Source organism: Ambystoma mexicanum, chromosome 10, assembly GCF_040938575.1.
Source record: "Ambystoma mexicanum isolate Mex_15411 chromosome 10, UKY_AmexF1_1, whole genome shotgun sequence".
Lineage (NCBI taxonomy): Eukaryota > Metazoa > Chordata > Amphibia > Caudata > Ambystomatidae > Ambystoma > Ambystoma mexicanum.
In genome coordinates, this window is record NC_090932.1 from 926,655,495 (window position 1) to 926,670,280 (window position 14,786).

The following is a 14,786-nucleotide window of genomic DNA, read 5'->3' on the forward strand; positions in this document are numbered from 1 at the left end:
GGCCACGTCCCTGTCCCTATAATTTAGCAAACGGGGGATCAATGGGCGCGGCGGAGCCCCGGCACCGGCTTCCTGCCACTCGGGATCCTGCGTGCCCTCTCCACCACGCATAGCAATGAAAAGCCCTCCGACCCCAGTGCTTCCTGGAGAACCTCCTCAACCAGTTCCTCCATATGTTTCCGATCCCACGACTCGGCCAGGCCTACTATCCTGATGTTATTCCGTCGCGAGCACGACTCCAAGTCCTCCTGCTTCGCCACAAGTTCCTTCAGCGCTCTCTTAACCTCGGTCCTGTCCCTGGACGTGGAGGCTGCCTCATCCTCCATCCTCGAGACCCTGCCCTCAGCCTCAAGTCATTTTCCATGCTTATCAAGCCTCTCCTGCATATGGGCTACCTTGCAGGTCAGCGAGTCCAACTTCCTGTCCAGGGACTGAATACCCGATTGTAGCTGCGAGAACATCAATTTAATGACCATGCAACAGCTTTTCAGGACCACAGGAAGTGCGGTGGGCTGAATCCCCTGCGACTCCTCAGCAGGAGCGCTGCTTCTCACCTGCGTTGTCATGTCGAAATTCAGTTTGGCCTGATGCCCCCTTACCAGATTTAGACATATTGGACTCCAACGGCTAAGAGTCCGGGGTTGAGTCCGGGTAAAGTCAGAGCAACACCAAAGCACAAGTCCCGCGTCCCTGTGGCAAGGGCCCCACCAGCACCCAATGAGCAGCCACCTCAGCCAAGTAAAGGCCGCAAGAGAGAGCCCCCCGGGTACGTGAGGCGGGCCTCCCCTCCCACGGATATGCAGCGGGCACTCCCACAGTATACCCCACCACCAGCCTGCGTATTGACCGGGACTCCAGCACAAATATTGCCGCCTCAAGTCCTCCACTGGGGTGCACCACCCACCTGGCAGATCCCCACCGCAGTGACTTCCACTTCAGGACCACAGTACACCACCGCCGCCTTAGCCCTGTGCCAGCAGGCCAGCCTCCTGATTGCCCGCCCCAAGCAGAGGAACCCACAGTCCGAACCAAGAGAGGCCCCTGTCCCCAGGTGCCCCCACAGGCTGCTGCCACCCTCAGCACTCCGCGTGACCCTCTGGATCGTGATGGGGGGCCCACGCCATCCCCCGCCTTCAAGTGGCAGGCTGGCCTCCACCAGCCAGTCAGCGTTGCACCCACGGGGCACTCACCGCAGGCTCCCCCAATCAGATCGGCTGGGGCGAGGCAGACGACTGTCTCTCCTCCGTATTTCTCCAGGCCCCTCTGAGCCCCGCCTCGGCACCACAGCGCTGCAGAGCTATTTCCTTGGGGAGTGGGTCCAGAGGATGACAGCTCATTCCCCGGCAGCCGGAGAGTCCCACCTGGTGCACACTGTCGCTGACAGGCCCCGCCCGGCCCTAGTGTGTCCTCCTCCGTTGTGTGGCCGTGTACCGCTGGCCAGCCGGCAGACGCGCCGTGCCCTCGCAGGCAGCCCCTCGCCAGCCGTGCCGCCGCGGCTCTCTCTCTACCCAGCCCGCCTCACAATATGGCCTTCTCGGACTCCGCGGTTGCAGGGCCCCGGCCGCGTGACGTCCGGTGTCCTCTCGGGCAGGCCCCCGCCAGCCGCGCCACCTGTGTTCGCTTCGGCACCTCCCCCACACTGCGGGACCACGCGGCGCTCACAAGCCGCTCCGCAACTGCCCAGTACAAACTTCACAGGCACCAATTTTACCGGTGGAAGTGCCTGCAGGGTCCCGGTACCTTACGTAGCGTAGTACCGGTACTTAAGTGGAAGAGGGGGTCTGGGTACTGTACGGATCCTGTACCGAATGTCTGTGTGCAGCAGAGCTTCACAGGCACATGACCATCTTGGTCGGGCTCGCTAGCGCCCCTCCCCCCCCAGAAAGCCCTGGTTGTTGAGACACTTTTCCAACTGCAAGACACAAACTGCCATTTACTGCATTCAATGCCCCTGTGGCAAGAAATATATTGGACAAACAAGCAGGCCTGTGCATGAGAGAATTATAGAGCACAGGTCACAAATAAGGTGCTGGAACACATCAGCTGAGTTGGTCACACATTTCATCAGATACCATCACACACAGGATGATATCCTATGGTGGAAAGTTCAATAGTGGCAATGCCTAAACTCACAAAGAATCCTGGTGGATACATAAAATAAAGGCCCACATTACAGGACTCCATGAAGAACTTTCAGCAATGTTTTAAAGAAACCAATATGTGATCATATAAGACCTGACATGGGTTGTAAAATGTCACTTAGATTCAAGAAACTAAGTAGTATGAAAACACACATATTTTGAACATGGGGAAATCTGAGGCATGGCGGTGCTTACAATGTAGCTTGCAAGCTAATCCTTGGATCGCTGGATGACCATAACCACGTGTAGTAGTGAGCAGTGGATATGGTAGGGCACCAGCAGGAGGCATATAACAAACAAAGACAATAAGGCATGGTTTTGGTACACAGATAGACATGTGGAACATAATGTGAATAAACACTATGGTGTGTAAAGTCTAGAACCAAGGGTAGAATACACATAATAAGGCAGGTATAATGAACCTTGTCCGTACTGCAATTCTATGTCAAGACCGGAGGCTCCCATTATGCTTCTCTTTCTTTTATTAAATTATTAAAGGAAGCTCAGCAGCAAGAAATATTTCTTCAGAATATTGAAAAATATTTATGTAACAAGTAAACAATCCAGGAAAAAACACTCTAAAATCTTGAGAGTTGTAAAGAACACAAGAAACTCCATTTCCCAGGAGGACAGTGAAAAGTTCAACATAAAGTCACCAACATGTGACTTGAAACGTCCAATGACAAGGTAAGTCTCTGAATAAACAGTCCTGAAAATGATGCTACTTCCTCTTTCTTTGCTGCTCACAGCAAGAGATAAGTACATCATTTTCTAGATCCGTTTATAAAATTTAGTATATATACGACATGATGTGTAATTTTCTTTATAATTGTTTTATGATTGGCGCAACGTTCGTCTCGCGCTATAATACGAAGTAATTTCTCGACTTCGTTGCCGAGCACACTTCGCGTGTGTTTGTGTGTTTTCTCTCCGACGCCGACCGCTTCCGGCCAGCGCCGGAGAGTACTTCACTTTCTTAGCCTTCGTTAGGCTGTTTATTCATTCTGATTTTCTGTGTTATTGCGGGCGTAACTCCCGCGGCTCCGTTCCGCTTCGTTTCCGAAGCGGCCTGGGTCCTCAGGACTCGGAAGGAACCGCAAAGTCCTCCGAGTGACCGCGGTGCTTCGAGCGGCCACCAGAGGGAGCGCCTGCCGTAGCAGGTCCGCTCCTCAGTTTTCTGGCGCTCGCGATCGCTTTCCGTTATTATTTCATGGCCCATTAGCGATCGCGAGTGCCGGGAGCTCCCCTTAGCATTTTCTTACTCAAAACAAATAAAAGAAGAGAGGAACTTACAGATACAGCGGATCGCTGTTTCGTGCCCTTCTGGTTAGGGCTCTCACAACTTTCCTCATCTGAATAAGTGGGCATTGAGAGAAGGCGGTCTGTTCACACATTTAAAAGCATAAAAAAAAAAAAAAAAAAAAAAAAAAAAGCGCTGGACAAAGCACAAGCATCCATTAAAAGAGTGTTTTCTTCAAGAATTTTTGCCAGAGCCGGACGAGGCAGAGGTCGCTCTTCTGGCCGTTATTCCTTCGATAGAAGACCTCAACAATCTAGAGAACATCACGCCTGGCAAGATCGCTCAGACACCTTCTTCCCTTCGAGAGGGAGAGGCAGAGGTCGCGGCTGGAGGAGAGCCGCCCGGTACCCAGCCCAACAACAACAAACCACAGGTCAGTCTACCCTCCACAGCGCCTGCGCCACATATGCCTATAGGGGGGAGGCTAGCTCATTTTGCACATGCTTGGGATTGCTTATCCGGGGACGCATGGGTCAGAGATACAGTGCGCGGCATGCACCTAGAATTCTTCGCACATCCTTTCCAAACAAATCGTCCCACTCTCATTCCAATGTCCAAGGAAGACCATGTCGCTTTGGACAAAGAAATTCACAGCTTAGCAATTAAGCAAGCGATTCGCCCCTGCACGAGCCAAGGCGGGTTTTTCAGTCCTATATTTCTGGTACGCAGAAAAGAGAAAGTGCGTCCAGTAATAAACCTGAAGGCCCTCAACGATTTCATCGTCTACCGCCATTTCAAAATGGAGGGTATTCACATGCTAAGAGATCTTCTGAGACCCAACGACTGGCTAACGCGCCTAGATCTGAAAGACGCGTACCTAGCGGTTCCCATACACCAGGACCACACGAGTTACCTCAGATTCTCTTGGAATCTTCACAGCTGGGAGTTCACGAGCTTGCCCTTCGGCCTCTCTTCCGCTCCTTGGGTTTTCTCCAAACTACTCCAGCCAGTAGTGGCACATCTCAGGGAACAGGGTGTTCGCCTAATTATATACTTGGACGATATGATCTTCTTGGCTCAGTCTCAAGCTCTAGCGGAGAAACAGACCAAATTAGCCATAGACCTACTTCACAGTCTCGGTTTTCTTATAAATTGGGAGAAATCAATCCTTCTCCCTTCCAGGAACTTAGAATTTCTAGGGTTCGTCGTAGACACCGAGTTAACTCAACTTCGTCTTCCCACAGCCAAGATTCATTCTACCAAACGAGAGATCTGCAGGCTCCTTCAGAGGGAGGAGTTCTCTCTTCGGGACTTAGCGAGAGTGATAGGACTTCTCTCCTCCTCCATTCAAGCGATCTTTCCCGGACCTTTACATTACCGGGAGTTACAGAGACTCAAGGGGCAACACCTAAGACGCAGTCTCTCCTACTCACAGCGGCTAACTCTGTCACCGGAAGCAAGGACAGAGCTCAACTGGTGGCTTACTCACATGGAAGCCTGGAACGGCCGAGCAATATTCGGTTCCGCACCAGACCTCGTGATAGAGTCAGATGCCAGCCGTTCCGGCTGGGGAGCGAGATGCGGTTCAGTAGCCACAGGAGGAACATGGTCTACTTCGGAACTCGAGATGCACATAAACTGCCTAGAGCTCTTGGCGGGTTCCTTCGCAGTACGCTCATTCGCCAAAGACAGAGTGAGTTGTTGTATCTTATTAAAAATGGACAACGTCTCGGCAGTGAGATACATCAATCATCTGGGAGGCACCAGATCTCGACCCCTAGCGGAATTAGCCAAAGATTTTTGGCATTTCTGTCTGCAACACCAGATTTCAGTCACAGCGGAATACCTACCAGGTCTCATGAATGTGGTAGCAGACTGGTACTCCCGGAACACGATCGACTACAGCGATTGGAGACTCGACAGAGAAGTCTTCCTCAGAATTCAATGAATTTGGGGTCCCATGTCCAAGGATCTGTTTGCCTCGCGCCTGAACGCTCAACTTCCAGTGTTCTTCAGCCAGGAACCCTGATCCAGCAGCGACAGCGACAGATGCTTTCCTCCAATCTTGGTCAGAAGGGGTTCACTATGCCTTTCCCCCCTTCAACATGATTGCGAGGACCCTGGCGAAGGCACGTCAGGAGCAATCAGAATTGGTTCTGATAACTCCGGTCTGGACCTCTCAGACCTGGTATCCAGTTCTTCTGGAACTTTCTTCGGATTTTCCAATCCTTCTACCCCGATTTCCAGATCTCCTTCTAGATCCGGCGGGCAGTCGCCACCCCCTACTCCTCCACGGCTCTCTATCGTTAGCAGCCTGGAGGATTTCAGGGCAAGGTGGAGAGTACCAGGCATGTCCTTCAAAGCAGTTAGTCTCATCGAAGAGAGTTGGGCCCCTGCCACTCTCAAAAGATATTCTAACTCTTGGAACGCCTGGAGAAACTGGTGCCAACAGAAAGGCTTACATCCAGTTTCAGCACCTGTAGAGGAGATCCTCAATTTCCTCGCTTCCTTAGTGGAAAGAGGTTTAGCATATAGATCAGTTAATGCGTACCGTTCTGCAATTTCAGCAGGCCACGACCCTATAGAAGGAGTTCCAGCAGGGGAACATCATCTAGTTTGCAGACTGCTCAAGGGCATCAGACTTACAATACCTCCTCCGTCCCGCTACAACAAGCTTTGGGACGTTAACATAGTGCTCAACCTGTTTCTTTCCTGGCCAGATAACAAGGAATTATCCCGCACTGCTCTGTCCGGCAAACTAGTTACGCTGCTCTGTCTCGTCTCCTGCAGGAGAGTTTCCGATGTTAAGGCTCTAGACATAGCAGGCAGAACCTTCTCTCCAGATGGCATTGTATTCCACATACATAGAAGGACCAAATGCAACTCTAGAGTGATCTCTTATCCTTACAATACCTCCTCCGTCCCGCTACAACAAGCTTTGGGACGTTAACATAGTGCTCAACCTGTTTCTTTCCTGGCCAGATAACAAGGAATTATCCCGCACTGCTCTGTCCGGCAAACTAGTTACGCTGCTCTGTCTCGTCTCCTGCAGGAGAGTTTCCGATGTTAAGGCTCTAGACATAGCAGGCAGAACCTTCTCTCCAGATGGCATTGTATTCCACATACATAGAAGGACCAAATGCAACTCTAGAGTGATCTCTTATCCTGCATTCACAGATCAACCCAAGCTCTGCTTAGTCAGATGTCTAAAGGCTTACGAGGAGGTTACGGCACCTCTCAGGAACTCGCCAGACGGACAACTGTTGATAGCCTTACGTAAACCACATAAAGCAGTTTCCTCCCCAACTTTAGCGCGCTGGGTGCGATGGACCCTAACCCAAGCAGGGATTGATACCTTGCATTTTGGAGCGCACTCAGTCAGAGGAGCCATGGCCTCCAAGGCTTTTCAAGTTGGGATTCGCCTAGATGACATCATGAGAATGGCAGACTGGGCAAGTGAATCAGTATTCAAGGAATTTTATCTGAAACCAGTACAGCAGCCGGCGGCTATTGTGGTAGGTAAGCTTTAAACTAGCATAATGGGAGCCTCCGGTCTTGACATAGAATAAAGATTTTCCATAAGGTCTTACTAGAAAGTCTTAATTCTATTAAAGACACGGAGGCGAGCATTATCCCACCCAGCGAGAAATTTAAATATGCTTACGGATTGTTATATATATGAATATATTACAAATGATGGTTTATTTTAAACAGTACTGTCGATTAAGTAACCATGTATTTCTCTCCCACCCCTATACGGGAACTAGGGTTGTAATATACATGAACTGACTGTGTTTCGTTCTATCTTCCTGACAGGGTCAGCAGACAAATCAGCCTTATACGGGACACCAGTATTACGCCACATGATGGCCTTGGCTTAGGGCTATCTTGGACACGTTCGCAGCTTCGAAAGAGGAAGTAGCATCATTTTCAGGACTGTTTATTCAGAGACTTACCTTGTCATTGGACGTTTCAAGTCACATGTTGGTGACTTTATGTTGAACTTTTCACTGTCCTCCTGGGAAATGGAGTTTCTTGTGTTCTTTACAACTCTCAAGATTTTAGAGTGTTTTTTCCTGGATTGTTTACTTGTTACATAAATATTTTTCAATATTCTGAAGAAATATTTCTTGCTGCTGAGCTTCCTTTAATAATTTAATAAAAGAAAGAGAAGCATAATGCTCGCCTCCGTGTCTTTAATAGAATTAAGACTTTCTAGTAAGACCTTATGGAAAATCTTTATTACCTCCTACAATTTCATTCTCACTACACTTCTAAATATAGGGGCACCGCTATACTATTTAATAAGCACCTTGAAGTACAACAAAATAATATATTTAGAGAGAACGACAGTCGATTATGGGATTTAAAGGTTTGACCAACAACACCCTTCTCACAATATTTTTCCTTTAAGGCCCAAAGGAACTGCTTGATCAGTTTTTCAAATCCACTTTTACCAAAGATTGCAAGATTTTCAGAAGGCAACTTAATTCTTGAAGGTGATTTCAATGGAGTACTAAATCCAAGATTAGGCAGGTCTGTAATCAACTCAACATTCAAACATGGCTATACACAATTGTTGATCGAGGATAAACAAGACATCAGGTGCCAGCTGGATTTTTCCCACTTGGCTGCTTCAGCGATCCTTGCAATGTTTAGGCAGCAGATCTCTGAATCGTCGCCAGATGAATATTGCTGTAAGAGGGATACAGATGTGACCAGTGTTTAAGTCTGCAATTAGTCTATTAGAGCTGATTGACTAGTCAGTAGCTGGCCCAGTACAGAGGTCTGGAGGCCAGTATAGAGTTTCCAGGAATAGCATCTCTGCCTGATCTCTTCAGGGTTCTTACATTTCCGCAGTACAGGTCTTATTACATCAAACAACTTGTCTCCAGGATTCAGTATCACCACATTTTTCCCCACAGTACAGTGTCCTCAACAGAGGTATAATATTTATCTCCAACCTCACAATCCGCCACCCCTATTGCCCCCACACCCCGCACCTCATTTCCTACCCCGTTGACTTGCTCATGCTCAGCCTGTCTGCAGACATGTTCCTTTCCCACCAGGCCTGTCCAATGACGCACAGTGATTTACACTGGGGCAAGTCTGACCTGGTCACAAGCTTTTCCCAGACATCATGCTACACAGTATACTCTTGCATTTAGGATTGTGGGGCTATGTCCATTTCCGCCCGCACCCACTTGCGCATCTCTCTCCAGCAATCGCCCATACTGAGCTCCATGCTTGCCTTCCAGGCAATAGCTACCGCCCTCGTTGCCAGCATAAATCCCAATGATACCACTCTGAAGGCTGCACTGTCGCACCTGCTCTTCGTGATGGGCCACAGCACCAGTATGCAGTGTCGCAACATTAATTGAGTTCTGAGACCCACCAAGCTAGACATTTCCTTGTGTATCTCATCCCAGCACCCTTTAACCCTGCCACATTCCCACCACAAGTAAAGAAATGTCACCAGCACTCGTCCGACACCTCCATCATGTCGACCTTCCAACAGGTGACACTGTGTTTACCCTCACCAGTGCGATACATGCCCTCTGCACTATATTGTATCCACAGGAGAGCCCTGTTCCATTCACCATCCGAGAATGGCCCCCCTTCATTTCTCTCCCGCTAACCCCGCTGGTTTTGGTGTCTAATTCGACCCGATCTGCTGCATACAGTTCAGAAACATTCCTACCTTCAGTAGTCCACCTGATTACGGTGGTTCCTCTGTAAAACCCTGCCGTGCGGTTCTTAACTCCAGCATTAAGGTAGCAAAGTCCAACTCTGCCCAGTTGCTCCCCAGCAACAACACTCCCCCCTCCCCCACGAAAATGCGTGCGGCCCAGCCTACTGCAGGTCAGGGGCATTTTAGACAAAGGCGAAAACTTTGCCCCGATATCTTAGTGGCCTTCCACCACGCCTGTATAATGGTACGGATTGGCGTTAGAAACAGGTTAATCTCTCTTTCTCGCCCCCTAGAAATTTCAGCACCCGTAAAGGCGCCACTTAGGTCATAATCCAAATCGTAAATCGGTCCCCATCTGGATTGACAAACCAGTCCACCATGTGCTGCAGTATGGATTCCCAATAATAGGAACTGAAACGTGGTACCCCTATTCCCTCCCTCCCCACGGGCAGCTGCAAGGTTGCGAGCGCAACTCTTGGCGCTTACCCTTTGCACAACAATCTGGCCATATTCCGTCAAAGGCCCTGAGAGCAGGTCGCCAGTTTGACCATGGGCATCACCTGAAACACGTATAGTAACTTAGGTAAGATGATAGTTTTCTTTCACAAGTGCAGCGTGCCCCAGCAATTAAATGGGTAAATACACAGAAATCTGCTCATTTTTGGAATGTGGTCATTACTCTGTCCACATTCTGCCGATAAACCCAGTGCCAATCTGCACTGACATTGACACCCAGGTATCAAAATCCTCCCTCTGGGATTTCCAACCCATGCTTCGCCAGTGCCTTACCTTCCTCCACCGGTAATGTGTAAATCGCGGAATTGGCGTTGTTCACTACTAGTCCAGAGAGTTTCCCAAACCGACCCAACGTTACCATAACTTGGCTCAGGTTAATCGCAGATCTTTAACATAGAGCAACACATAATCTGCATAGAGAGCTATGCAAAGCCTATCCCCCAATTTGTAGTCCTGCAGATTCATGCCTTTTACATACCACCCATGCTAGCGGCTCAATGACCCACGCAAAAAGCAGAGGAGAGAGAGTGCACCCCCGACGAGTGCCACCCTGGACCAGCTAGGATTGCAATATTACCCCATTGATCTGCACTCTAGAAGTGGAGCCACCATATAAAAACTGCACCCATTCTATGAATTGGTCCCCCAATCTCATCTTACTTGGCACCATCCAAGTGACCAAAACAAAGGCCTTATAGGAATCTAAACTCACCACTGCCACCTTTTCTGCCCTGCTCCTATATTTATCTAGAATCAAAAACAGCCTCCTAAGATTGTGCTGAGTGGATCTTTCAGGTATGAACCCGGGTGTACCAACCCCTGCACGAGCGGCGTCGGTCGCCCTGCTTAAATTGTACACAATATCTTGACTCCACATTCATCATTGATAGGGGGGTATGAGAATATCTGTCCCTGGCTTCCTTAGGCAGAAGAATCACCAGGGCTTCCAGCATTGGTCAGGGCAATCCACCTTGCAATTTAGCCTCCCGGTAGGCCTCCAAAGGTTTACGGATTAGCAACTCAGTGTACTCCCTATATCCTGCAACGTTATGCTGTCCAGTCCTGGAGTCTTACCATTAGTCAATCCTCTGACCGCCTATTCCACCTCGTGGACATCTATGTCCTCCTCTAGATGTGACCTCCCTTACCCTGTGATCCGGTTGAGACCAGCTTCCTCCAACCATCTAACCCTTCCCCTTGTCCTTAACTACAGTACAACATGGTAGCCTCAGGATAACGGGAGCTTGTATCTTTCCGATTCTTGGGTGGGAATCTGCTGGGAGGTTCGCAAAAAATATCCAGCACCCTTTTTCCGTTCCAAACGAGGGGGTGTAAATTTGCTGAAAAACATTTTGGTTTGAACAACTCCGTTGAAAGTACCTTGTTCCCGCCAGTAGAAGATTTGACAAGTTGAATTCAGTCTGATCACTGTACGAAGTCTTCGCAGGAGATCAGTGTCTGAATTACTATCATGGCTTTCTTCAGGTGGAGTCAGACCCTCTGTCATTTGGTTGGCTGACGTGAGAGACATTCCCAGGCATCATGCTTGTGAAATATGATGTAGCTTGCATCTTAGTCACATCAATTGTACCTTTCGTTTTCTATTTTTACATCACCAGATACTTATATCACTCAGGTGTTCATATCGCCACTCTGGGTTTTACTTCAATGACTTTCCTTCCATTGCTGGATCAAGATTGCTAGACTGTGATCACTGGTGTTGGTCCGTGGCAGTTGAGTGCCCGTTCAATTACTATATATTGTCACTTTGTCAGAATGTGTGACAGTGTCATTGCACTGGCAGCTTCATTCCCTTTCACAGAAGAACAATAGCAAGCCTAAGCCGTAGCCTTACTCCCAAACATCTTGAACGCATACCTCTGCTGGAACCCAAAGACCTAATACAAATAGAAAAATGTGCAATGACATTCAAATGAGCTAGTCCTACCTTGCAGTCTTGAGCAAGGTCAGAAACATCTCAGGTGACAGTATAGCACACATGGCAATGCTAAAATAGCACCATTGAATATTTGCAATAAGCCATTCGTTTAAAAAAATACTTTGGGCACCTCACAAGCATCTACCAATTTTGGATAATAATAATATGGATCGAAAGGCACAGCACAATTTCAAGAAGAGAACATACCTCTTAACCATATGTGGACTAAATTAGATGGCTGATTAGATATATTTAAAAAAAATCTTCTAAATTTGTTTTGTAGCATTTCAATAGTTGTGTGCTGTTATTGATTGCGTTTTAGCCGCATTTCGAATCCCCAAAACCGTGCTTGGAGTGGGGAAAGCTTATTGCCTCCCACGCATACATCCGGTGGTGGTTTTAAATATTACACTCCTTCTATGGATAATTGCATTGACAAATGCAAGATCCATATCAGGACAACATTGCTGAATACCAGATCGCACCTTGGAGCCGGCATGTGACTATGCCGTGGATCAAGATATAGATGTCATGTGCCTGACAGAAACATGGCTCAGTGAGTCAAGTGGCCCTAAAATATATCTAGCTACACCCAATGGTCATAGATTCTTCGGACAAAACTGAGAATCTGGCAAAGGAGGTAGAGTTGGAATCATTAAAAATGAACTTAAATTCTTTAGAACACCCATCTCAATGTAGTAGCTGTGAGATCATTCTTATTAAAATCATTCCTACACGCAACAACTGCATGAACCTGGTTTTGGTTTATCGTCCACCACGAGAAACACCAGGTTTTCAGGAGGAATTCATAAGTAAAAAAAAACCTAACAGCGACGCATGGTATTGGGTGATTTTAAAAGATGGCTTGGGAATCCTCAAGACCCTGATGCTGCTGAATTAGAACTTCTTAAAAATCATGATTTCAACATACATAGTAAAGGTCCATCTCATAATCTAGGTAACACACTGGACTGGGTCATTACAAAAAACCTAAACCTAAGCCCTTTATTGGTAGTCCCCTGTATCTGGTCTGATCACTCTCATGTCCTTCAATTGCTCTCTTCCTACCCGTGAGATCCACAGGAAAAACACTCTAAAAAACTGACTAGCAGGAATTATAACAATTAAAATATTTGTAGTAAACACCTGAAAAGCTGCTTGGATAAGATTATGATTAACACTTCAGAGCATGATAGCCCACAGTTGCTGGCAGTGAATAGGAAAGGTCTTTCACTGACCTCATAAATCAAGTAGCAACAGTGAGGGACAAAACTCTGAGAAATGTCAAATGGTCAAAAGTGGTTCACTCCAGCCCTGACCAGCCAGAAGCAAGAACAGAGAAAAGCAGAAAGGAACTGGGTAAGCGAGCAGTCAGCGGAAAATAAAAATACTTGGAAATCCCTCGAGAAACTCTACCGTAAAGAAATAATTCTGGCAAAAAAAGGTTACTACGATAATGAAATAGCCAGTGCCAAAAATAATTGTAAAAAACGTTTCAATATCTTGAGACCTCGTGAAGCCTAAGGCATTATCAGACACCTTTTCTCTAAAGACAAAGGATTGCGAAGCCATTCAAACAGGCTTTTTCCCAAAATATGCAAGTAGCACAGGATATTAGAAGTAATTTAAGCAAATCAATCCACGTGGTAACAGCAGAGAGTACAGAAACTACAACTCAACAGGAAAAACATGTTTTCCTTTGAATCCGTTTGTCACGCTACGATGATAGCGAACCCAGAAGAACATGAGACCAACCACTTGCTATGGTGAAATACTTCCAGCTAATATTATCCTGGATAATAGTGAACTTTTTGTACCTTTTTTGAATCGCTTTGTAAATGCCTCGTTTGAAAGGAATTATGTGCAAGACATTTAAAAAAAAAGAATGTGTCAGTAACAGCCCTCATGAAAAACCTGACCTAAACTATAAATTATATACAAACTATAGGCACATAACAAATGTTTATTTCCTTCTAAAAATTGTAGACAAGCCAGCCACCTTCCAGCCGCAGCAACATTTGGAAAAAAAATATATATTTTACACTATAGGCAGTAAGGGTTTAGATCATTTCATGGTACAGAAAGTGCTCTTTTAGATCTTCAAACTGAAATGCTACAGATTGTGCATAAAAGTCATTCAGGGCTGCTGATTTTATTGGAACTATCAGCAGCCTTCGATCTCGTGGACCACAAAAAACATTTAGAAAGACTGAGTAGTGTGGGTAACTGCTTTAAGGATGCAATTTGTTGGCTTAGATCTTTCCTCAGTAATCGGAGGTCCATGATTGCTTGGGGAGATGCGCTTTCCAGGTTGGAAACACTTGAGTGAGGAGTTCCGCAAGGGGCTTGTATTTCTCCTACCTTGTTCAATGTATTTTTCCGTCCACTATGCAACCTTCTGGACACCCTTGGAGTCTGTTTTACCAACTATGCAGACGGCACGCAGCTCCTTATGGAGCGGAGTGGTAACTACGAAAAAAGACACAAAGAATCTCCAGAGTTTATGGTGCAATACAGAGTTGGATGACACTTAATGGTATGCGCCTGAATGGAGATAAAGCTGAGCACTTGACCTTTGGCTCCTTGCAGGCATGTGCCAAGCTTCAGGCCCAATATGTTGGCTTTGATATTAGGAAGCATCATATCAAAGTTGCTAGCAAAGTAAAAATCTTGGGGATAACTCTTGAGCCTTCTCTGAGTAGGTTGACCCATATTAACACAGTTATAGGCAAGACCCAATATCACCTAGGACTGCTGAGATTGGTGAAGCCTTATGTTTCTGAAACTAACTGTTCCACGTAGGTTTGTGCTATCATAATGCCTAGAATCAATTATTGTAGTGCCTTATTGGTCAGGGCAAGCAAGAGCTGCTTAAGAAAACTTCAAGTGCTCCAAAATGATGCAGTCCGGATAGTGAACATCATACCCTCGCACAAACCCATCTCGGCACACAGGAGGGAACTACATTGACTCCCTGTGAAAGCCAGAATCTGTTTTAAAGCTCTTACAGTCGTCCACAAATGTCTCTGTGGTCAAGCCCCTCAGTATATTAAAGAATGTCTTACTGTACAAAAGTCTGCCAGAGTAACTCGGTCCACCGAAAGCATGAGGCTGATCTACACCAAGAGCAAGCGGGTCAAAGGGAATGCCTGTTCATTCCTGGTGCAAGCTGCCCAGGAAGGAATAAACTTCTGGTTACTTTGCGTACCATAAATGACGCCCTGAAATTTAGGAAACAACTGAAAACCGCCCGTTTGA

The 14,786-nt window shown here is 47.1% G+C and overlaps 1 protein-coding gene across 3 annotated transcripts in view; it reads right to left on the reverse strand.

Moving 5' to 3' along the window:
* The window catches only part of MFN1 (mitofusin 1), a 1,384,201-nt gene that overhangs the window by 1,076,152 nt on the left and 293,263 nt on the right, over positions 1-14,786 (reverse strand). The gene's annotated exons all lie outside the window — the stretch shown is intronic.